At 38.9% G+C, this 9,147-nt stretch overlaps 1 protein-coding gene across 1 annotated transcript in view; it reads left to right on the plus strand.

The window, feature by feature from the left end:
* Positions 1-4,191: 4,191 nt before the first annotated feature.
* Positions 4,192-9,147, plus strand: part of LOC112072440 (4-galactosyl-N-acetylglucosaminide 3-alpha-L-fucosyltransferase 9) — a 9,874-nt gene continuing 4,918 nt past the window's right edge. Inside the window, exon 1 of the mRNA XM_024139843.2 lies at positions 4,192-4,223. The gene's annotated coding sequence lies outside the window, so the exon portion shown is untranslated. The remainder of the gene's footprint in view (positions 4,224-9,147) is intronic.

Genomic DNA, 9,147 nt, shown 5'->3' on the forward strand with positions numbered 1-9,147 from the left:
GTTTTTTTACCAGACCACACTCAGAGAAATCGAGATACTTATGGAAGACCCCAAACAATACAAAACAATAAAATTATTAAATTTCAGTATTTGGTTTAATACACTGTTGGAATTTAAATAAATAATGCTCCTAAATTGTGAGATTCCTGTGTGGTACACAATATAAGAGGTATTGTATCCCGTAAAAGGTGGCAGATTGATGAAAAATATAATATTCTTCCTCTGAATAATGATATTTGTATACGTGGGAGGTCTTATCATTTTGAATAAGCTTTAGTTCGTGGGTTAAATCAACATTTTGAAGTTTAAGTAATAGTTGTACCTGTTTCATCATTCCACGTCATTCAAGTGATGTTTTGAAATGCAGTTTTAACGTGTAATAATTGAATAGTTAGAACGTAGGGAATTTCCACAGATAATGGATGGTTGGGTGCTTTTGCTCAGTTCATGGTGGAATGAGTGCTATGATTCACGCTTGATCCACATCGTCCTCACCTATATATTCGTCGTCTTATACTGGTAGCTAGTTCGAGCGCAGCATTAAGGCTAGAGTAATGTTAACTAACTTCTTGTTTGAGCATCTAGCGGCAGGGGTGCCTCATTAAACTTAACATTGGTTTCCTACTTTCCCCATTGAAGACTACGATAATTAAATGCATAGCCAGCTAAAGCACAGAAGGATGTAAATAAATTAACCCTGGCCAGATCTTATTCAAATTAATAAGATAAGTGGGGGAGACCATTTTCCTTACTTATATGACTAGTGCAGTATATACTATGAAATACCCATTTCTTATTCGAGGAAAAGAAACAACTAGATCTCGTAGTTTCTAGAAACCGGGTTTAAATTTTTGTCCTCTGGACTATCTGCATACAGCAAACGCGCAACTATCTCTCATATTAGACAGCACTTTTCCATGCACTTCAAACCACTGCTTAAGATGAGATCATAGCGATTCAGATTATTGCGCTGCAAGAAGCGTCTTCAATTTTAACTGGTAGCTACTGGCGATAATAGAATTTAACATTTCATTAATGGGTGATAGCCCAATATTGGTAATATAAGTTCTGGTCTGACTCTCTCACTAATATTTGATCATAAAACACGAAAGGTACAACACCTAAATTATTGGCACTTACATCCAACTGGTGTAGATAAAGGAACGAACGCGTACAAGGGATGGTGGTTGATTATTAATAGTTTCTTCTAGGATTTTCAGTGTTGGTTTTTTAAATGCGTGTACTCTGCAACCGTGAAATGGGAGAGTCACAGCCTAAATTCCTTTGATCCGGTGGTCGGCGTAGCCAACTCGACCATCTCCTCCGCGGGTTCGTTCCAAATCGCTCCCTGAGCTAGGAACTGCTGTAGCCATATGCGGTTCTAGATCCAAGCTTACTGTTTGGTTAGCGCGGTCTAAATCAATTTCATTAATCTGCGAAAGTCCAGAGAAAAACTACGCTCTCCGGGTCTCGAAGTTAGTATTGTATTGAGATATACCAGTTTGATTGAAATTAAGATAGGCCGAACCAACCATTTTCAGAATCATTTTCTGTAAATGTATAATTGTATTGATTTTCAGGGTATGTACAATATAATTATGATAGTTAATTAATTCAGTATTAGCTCACATTTGGAACAAGTTTTTAGTCATAAAGGTACCGGGAGGAGTTTTGATGGATCGTTTCTCTTGTTTGTTACTTCGACCCTAATTATTCTTTTTCCTGTTACGTCGTTCAGAGATAAATCACTTCCGTACAGTCCACTTCGATCTAAATAAAAATATATCGAATACCAGTACCTGTGCTAAATGGGAGTGGGACAGGACAATTCTGAACGGCACCAACGACTCATCTGACAAAGGACACAACTTTGATCAACATTCTGAATGGAAATCAGCCATAGTTAAGAACTCGCGCACCACTAACAATTTCACCGCAAGGACAAGATTCTGGTTAAATAAGATGACAGTCTCTCGAATTAACAAATCTTGGATATTTTTGCTATGGTATAGTGAACGTCGAGTACGTGGGTTTTTTTTTTTTTTTGGAAAAATGGGGCGGCGGTTTCACTTTTTAGTTCAGGTCACTTAGAATCTATCTGCACTGGATATAGCTAATTGCTCAATTAGTTCTTAAGAATCGTACACGCATAGACAATTGCAGCTGCAATCTGAAATAGTGCTGCACCAGCCCAGCCAGAACAATTACAGAGACAACGTCATATATACGAATTACTCATCTTAAAACATTTCAGAAAAATACACAGCGTACAGATATTGAAAGCCCAACATCTGGTGAATCCAAACATATTTCAGATTTATTAAATGTTTTATAACGAAACAAAATGTAGCGCTAAATTGCATAGCTATACCAGGCAGATTCGGCTAGCGCCCACGGCCAGTTCACATGCACAACAGATATGATATAACATCGTAAATTGGGTCTTACTATGGCTGATCTTTCATCAGAATGTTGATCAAAGTGTCCTTTGTCAAGATGAGTCGTTGGTTCCGTTCAGAATTGTTCCTTTCCCACTCCATTTAGCACAGGTACTGGTCGAGTGGCACGGATCTCTCAAACGTAAATAAATCAGACAACGGAACACCACAAAATCCCGAAAAAATTCAAATAATCTGATTAAACTATATTGAAAAAACATACATTACGATGATCTGGTCACATGTATCAAACAAACTTCGAGACGGAGATAGTTTTCCTCCATAATGGCCGCACACAGAAGACAATCGCAGCTACAAGTCGCACGATTTAGACAACCGGAAGTTGTCGGTCACGCCAAAGAATTAGCTCTCATTTCACGTCAGTCCCAGAATAAACAAGATATTTTCCTCTGACGTCCTCTTGACACCAGAGGAAGGCCAATGAGGTGTGTTTCGGGTCATAGGGGCACGACCATATATAGGCAGAGCGTTGAAGCTGGCATACACATCTTGCTTTTTTCTTCTTGGTCATGGAAAGTGCTGTCAAATGACTTCTGTATCACTCGAGAGACAAAATTTAACGGTTTTAGAAACTAGAGATTGTTTTCTTTCCAATGGTATTATTTATATGCATATAGTAAGAGCAATAATTGAATAAGAGGCAGTTTAATCTGTAGAGCAAATTATGCTAATGGGAAATAAGCACCCCCTGTAACAAGAAGTTTTAACATACTTGGTCGAACTAGTTTAGAGAATAAGAGACTAACCCACTGAGCACAGACATCAATTCATCATCTATTCCACGTTGAAACAACATCATTGAAATGACGTGGAAACAATGTTGATTTAACCAGTGTGCTCAGTGGGAATGCTCTTTGTTACACAGAATCTCACAATTACATTTTTTTAAATCCAAAGTTATTTAAAATACTTAATTCTAATAATTTATTGTTTGTATTTTTGGTCTTCTAAAATCAGGTTCTCTTAGTGGAAAACCATGGATGAGTCAGACAATTGAAACAGGTAAGGTCACTTGGAAAAAATTAAAATAAATACTTTTCTTCATCTTGTTATATCAGGTCAAGATCTCATCAAACCGATTTTAACCATAGGGGTATGATCATGGAGTTGATGGTGTGTCTAGCTTTGGCAGGTTCACATCCAATGTAAAATTAAAATAGGTTGTTTTTCAAATGGAACGTGAACAAGAGAGTTTACTTCGATATGTCCATACAATTGGCATAGAAATGATATACAACTCAAAACGATGAACTTGGAATACAACAGGGGTAATAATTTACAGTACAACAAATAATAGCAGATTCATTCACACAGTACATGAAAGATACTGTACAAGACCAAAGAAGTTAAAGTTGTATTGATGCTGGCACAAAACTGTTGAGGGCTCTATTTATCAGGTACAATAACCTGTTGATGGTGTTGATGCAAATCCTACGTACTATAGGCTACTCATTGTCGAGGGGGTGTGGACCAACCATTTAACTGCTCCCTCTTGTATTATATACATAGTCTCTGACAGCTTTCAACAATGATTTAAAATATTATTAGAGAGAATAAACCATGCTCCAAGTTCACTTTTTGAATGTGGAGTTAGGTCTAAATAACTATGATAAAAGTACACTCATACTTTGATAAACGTCCTGCCTGCATCAGACAACCAGGTGAAGAGGAAACATAAATAACTCACTTATCTCTACACCTGGATGGTATACGTAGACAGTGTGACACAATACTTCATCTTCTCCTGGCATTGTGGATACCAAGGTAAGTTTGATAACTTGGCTCGCAGGAGGAACTATTCATTATAATAGAAGTAATGACAATGTTTTGACTGGTTATGTATAACTGTTACTCTAAATAAGAGCATTGTGGGTAATCATAAAAATCATACGGAATCTTGTACTTCACATTGATAAGCTATTTCTTATGTTAATTTGTTATTTTAYCATTCTTTGATTAAAGATGACTGCATATTATGATATAGTTTAATAAGTGYCCAGAGATCTTTTTGTGACAAGGCTAAGGAATAGGCATGAGTCCTAGTTAATGATTGGTAGAATCTTTGACTTTGATATGAGTTCTATGTGATAACGTGGTTGTATGGTTTGTATTGTCCAAGGCATTGTTGGTCATTGTTTGAGACATATTGCTGAACGTGCACTTGGCGTATTCACAGGGTAGCACAAGTGTACTTTGTTCAAAAAGAGGGGTGATGTTATAAAATATTTGTAAAAAACTCCTGGAAAATACACTTCTGGAACATTCCAGACGAATCACACACAGTAACTCCAGCAAGAGCCGCGCGTTAGGGAGGGGGTAGTGTCACGTCTACTTCTGCTCCTCTTCTCTGGCGCCAGTTTACACATTATTACTCACACCTGTCACCATCGTTACACACACCTGCGCCTCAAATCAAATCACATTTTATTTGTCACATACACATGGTTAGCAGATGTAAATGCGAGTGTAGCGAAATGCTTGTGCTTCTAGTTCCGACCATGCAGTAATATCTAACAAGTAATCTAACAATTTCACAACAACTACCTTATACACACACAAGTCTAAAGGAATGAATAAGAATATGTACATAAAAATATATGGATGAGCGATGGCCGAACGGCATAGGTAAGATGCAGTAGATGGTATAGAGTACAGTATATACACATATGAGATGAGTAATGTATGGTATGTAAACATTATATAAAGTGGCATTGTTTAAAGTGGCTAGTGATATATTTATTACATCCAATTTTTAATTATTAAAGTGGCTAGAGATGAGTCAGTATGWTGGCAGCAGCCACTCAATGTTAGTGATGGCTGTTTAACAGTCTGATGGCCTTGAGAAAGAAGCTGTTTTTCAGTATCTTGGTTCCCGCTTTGATGCACCTGTACTGACCTCGCCTTCTGGATGATAGCGGGTGAACAGGCAGTGGCTCGGGTGGTTGTTGTCCTTGATGATCTTTTTGGCCTTCCTGTGACATCGGGTGCTGTAGGTGTCCTGGAGGGRGGGTAGTTTGCCCCCGGTGATGCTTTGTGCAGACCTCACTATCCTCTGGAGAGCCTTACGGTAGTGGGCGGAGCAGTTGCCGTACTAGGCGGTGATACAGCCCGACAGGATGCCCTCGATTGTGCATCTATAAAAGTTTATGAGTGTTTTTGGTGACAAGCTGAATTTCTTCAGCCTCCTGTGGTTGAAGAGGCGCTGCTGCGCCTTCTTCAACCGCTACCCATTGCTGCTGCGCCTTCTTCACCAAGCTGTCTGTGTGGATGGACCATTTCAGTTTGTCCGTGATGTGTACGCCGAGGAACTTAAAACTTTCCAKCTTCTCRACWACTGTCCCGTCGATGTGGATAGGGGGCTGCTTCCTCTGCTGTTTCCTGAAGTCCACGATCATCTCCTTTGTTTTGTTGACATTGAGTGTGAGGTTATTTTCCTGACACCACACTCCGAGGGCCCTCACCTCCTTCCTGTAGGCCGTCTCGTCGTTGTTGGTAATCAAGCCTACCACTATAGTGTCGTCTGCAATCTTGATGATTGAGTTGGAGGCGTGCATGGCCACGCAGTCATGGGTGAACAGGGAGTACAGGAGAGGGCTAAGAACGCACCCTTGTGAGGCCCCAGTGTTGAGGATCAGCGGGATGGAGATGAGGTTTCCTACCCTCACCACCAATAAGAGTGCCAGTGGTTTCTGTGGCAATTAAATTAAACACCTTCCCGTAGAAGACCAGTAAGAGACCAACAATTAGATATACAACATTACAATTACCAAACAACTGTGGGGGTATGGCCTTACCAAACCTAAAAGATTATTTTGTGTCAGCCCAATTGAGACCTCTGGTGTGTTGGTGCAATTCAGAATACGAATCCAAATGGAAAGACATCGAGACTACTTTGACAGAGATACCCATACAGACAGTTTTGGGAAATAAGGACATGGTAAAAGAAATATACAATAGACAAAATCAGTGGATTAATTTCTCTCTGAAGACATGGTTTAGGGTAGTTAAGCAAAATAAATTAGACAGAGAGATCAAACTGCTGAGTTGGCCCGCATACGACCCCAGCTTCATCCCTGCAACTCAGGACAGCAGATTTAAACAATGGACGCAGAAAGGCATCACATCATTCAGTACAATTATAAGGAATGGGGACCTAGATAACTTTCAGGACCTAAGTAAAAAACATGGTTTGGATAAACAAGATTTTTACAGATACCTACAAGTTCGACACTATTTCATCTTCTTAATAGGGGGGCGCTGTTTTCACTTTGGAAGAAATCGTGCCCAAATTAAACGGCCTCYTACTCTGTTCTAGATCATACAATATGCATATTATTATTACTATTGGATAGAAAACACTCTGAAGTTTCTAAAACTGTTTGAATTATATCTGTGAGTAAAACAGAACTCATTTGGCAGCAAACTTCCATACAGGAAGTGAAAATTCTGAAAATGAGGCTCTGTGTCAGGGCCTGCCTATTCAACTGGCTTTTATTTATGGATCTGTATGCACTTCATACGCCTTCCACTAGATGTCAACAGGCAGTAGAAGGTTGAATGGGGTGTCTAGCTTGATGTGAGGCCGAATAAGAGCTTTTGGAGTGACAGGTCTGCTTTTCTGTCAGTTTTCATCTGCGCGCCGGGGAACCTCACATTGTCTTCTGAAAAGAAGTTCGGTATACACGACGAATTGCTCCGGCTCTGATTTTATTTGATACATATGAGAAACATCATAAAGTAGGACTTTTGGAATTTTTCGTTCCATGCGCAAACATTTCTTGAACACATGAGCTCCGCATGGCTAGCCAAAGTTGCTAATTCGACAGAAGAAATGGACATTCGAAAACCAAACAATGATTTATTCTGGAACTAGGACTCCTTGCACAACATTCTGATGGAAGATCAGCAAAAGTAAGAGAATATTTATGATGTTATTTCGTATTTTTGTGGAATATGTTGGCTCCAACACTGCGGAGAATAGGTGAGTGCTGTCTCACAATAATGCATGATGTATGTTGTAGTAAAGTTATTTTAAAAAATCTAACACAGCGGTTGCAATAAGAACCAGTGTATCTTTCATTTGCCATACAACAAGTATTTTTATGTAAAGTTTATGATGAGTTCTTTGGTTAGATTAGGTGACTGTCCAAAATATCTCCGGAGATTTTGGTGAATTGTTGCTACGTATTCACAATGTATAACCACGATTTGCAGCTCTAAATATGCACATTTTCGAACAAAACATAAATGTATTGTATAACATGATGTTATAAGACTGTCATCTGATGAAGTTGTCCAAAGGTTAGTGATTAATTTTATCTCTATTTCTGGGTTTTGTGAAAGCTACCTATGCAGTGGAAACATGGTGAAAACATGTCGTTGTGTGTTTGGCTATTGTGGTTAGCTAATATAAATACATATTGTGTTTTCGCTGTAAAACATTTTAAAAATCGGAAATGATGGCTGGATTCACAAGATGTTTATCTTTCATTTGCTGTATTGGACTTGTGATTTCATGAAATTATATTATATGATATCCCTGTCCCGTTAGGCTAGGCTATGCTAGACAGCTTTTTTGATGAGGATGCTCCCGGATCCGGGATGGGTAGCACTGAAAGGTTTTAAGGGAGATAAAAGTGACTGACCCTCGAGCACCTCCAAAATTAATCCAAGTATTCACTAACGCATACAACTTGGGGAGTAACAAAAAAACGATTTCAAATCTCTACTTGGGTATTCAATCCTCAAAGAAACATTCTACAAACTGTATTAAAAAGAAATGGGAGGAGGAACTTAACATTAAAATAACTGATGAAACATGGTTGAACATATTAGAGACTCAACAAAGCACCAACTCAAGATCATGGAGAGAATTCTGTTGGAAGAATGTTATACGTTTCTTCATAACACCTAAACTGAAATCAAAACAGACTGGCTCACCACACCCTTGTTGGAGAGAATGCGGTCTATTGAGGGCGGACCACTCTCATATCTTTTGGTCCTGCCCCGCAATCGAAACTTACTGGGGAGAAATAAGATCTAACATTGGAAAAAATAATGGGATTTGACATAGAACAAACATTCATTTCTTTGTACTTGGGTGAAATACCTGATAACTTACACAATAGAGAAAAGTACCTCTTGAAGGTCCTACTGGCAGCCAGTAAAAAGGCTATCACTAGGAAATTGGCACAAAAAACCACTCCCAACAGTGACACAAGATAGACCATTGTATGAAGAAAACCGCCACATGGAAGCGTATGACCTTGCTTTAAGAACTCAACAGGAGAGATGGTCAAGAATACTGGAAAAATGGGTTTTCGTTACTTGAACAAGGTCTAATTCAAGATGTCAATGTAACTAATATGATGAAAGGCTGTGAAGGTCTGCACTGTAACTGACAGATCTTTTTTGTTGTTCTTTTATTTTACTTATTTGTACTTTCTTTGTTTTCCTACAATAAAACAAAGTAGAAAAATAAAAAAAAGCACTTCATGATGCGCGAATAAGTGCTACGGGGGCGATAGTCATTTAGCTCAGTTACCTTTAGCTTTCTTGGGAAACAAGAACAATGGTGGCACCTCTTGAAGCATCGTGCGAACACAACAGACTGCGGATTAAGATTGATTAGAATATGTCCGCGAAACCCACCAGCCAGCTGGTCTGCGCAATGCTGCTGTAGAGACTT

The sequence above is a fragment of the Salvelinus sp. IW2-2015 genome, unplaced genomic scaffold (assembly GCF_002910315.2).
Source record: "Salvelinus sp. IW2-2015 unplaced genomic scaffold, ASM291031v2 Un_scaffold1930, whole genome shotgun sequence".
Taxonomy (NCBI): Eukaryota; Metazoa; Chordata; class Actinopteri; order Salmoniformes; family Salmonidae; genus Salvelinus; species Salvelinus sp. IW2-2015.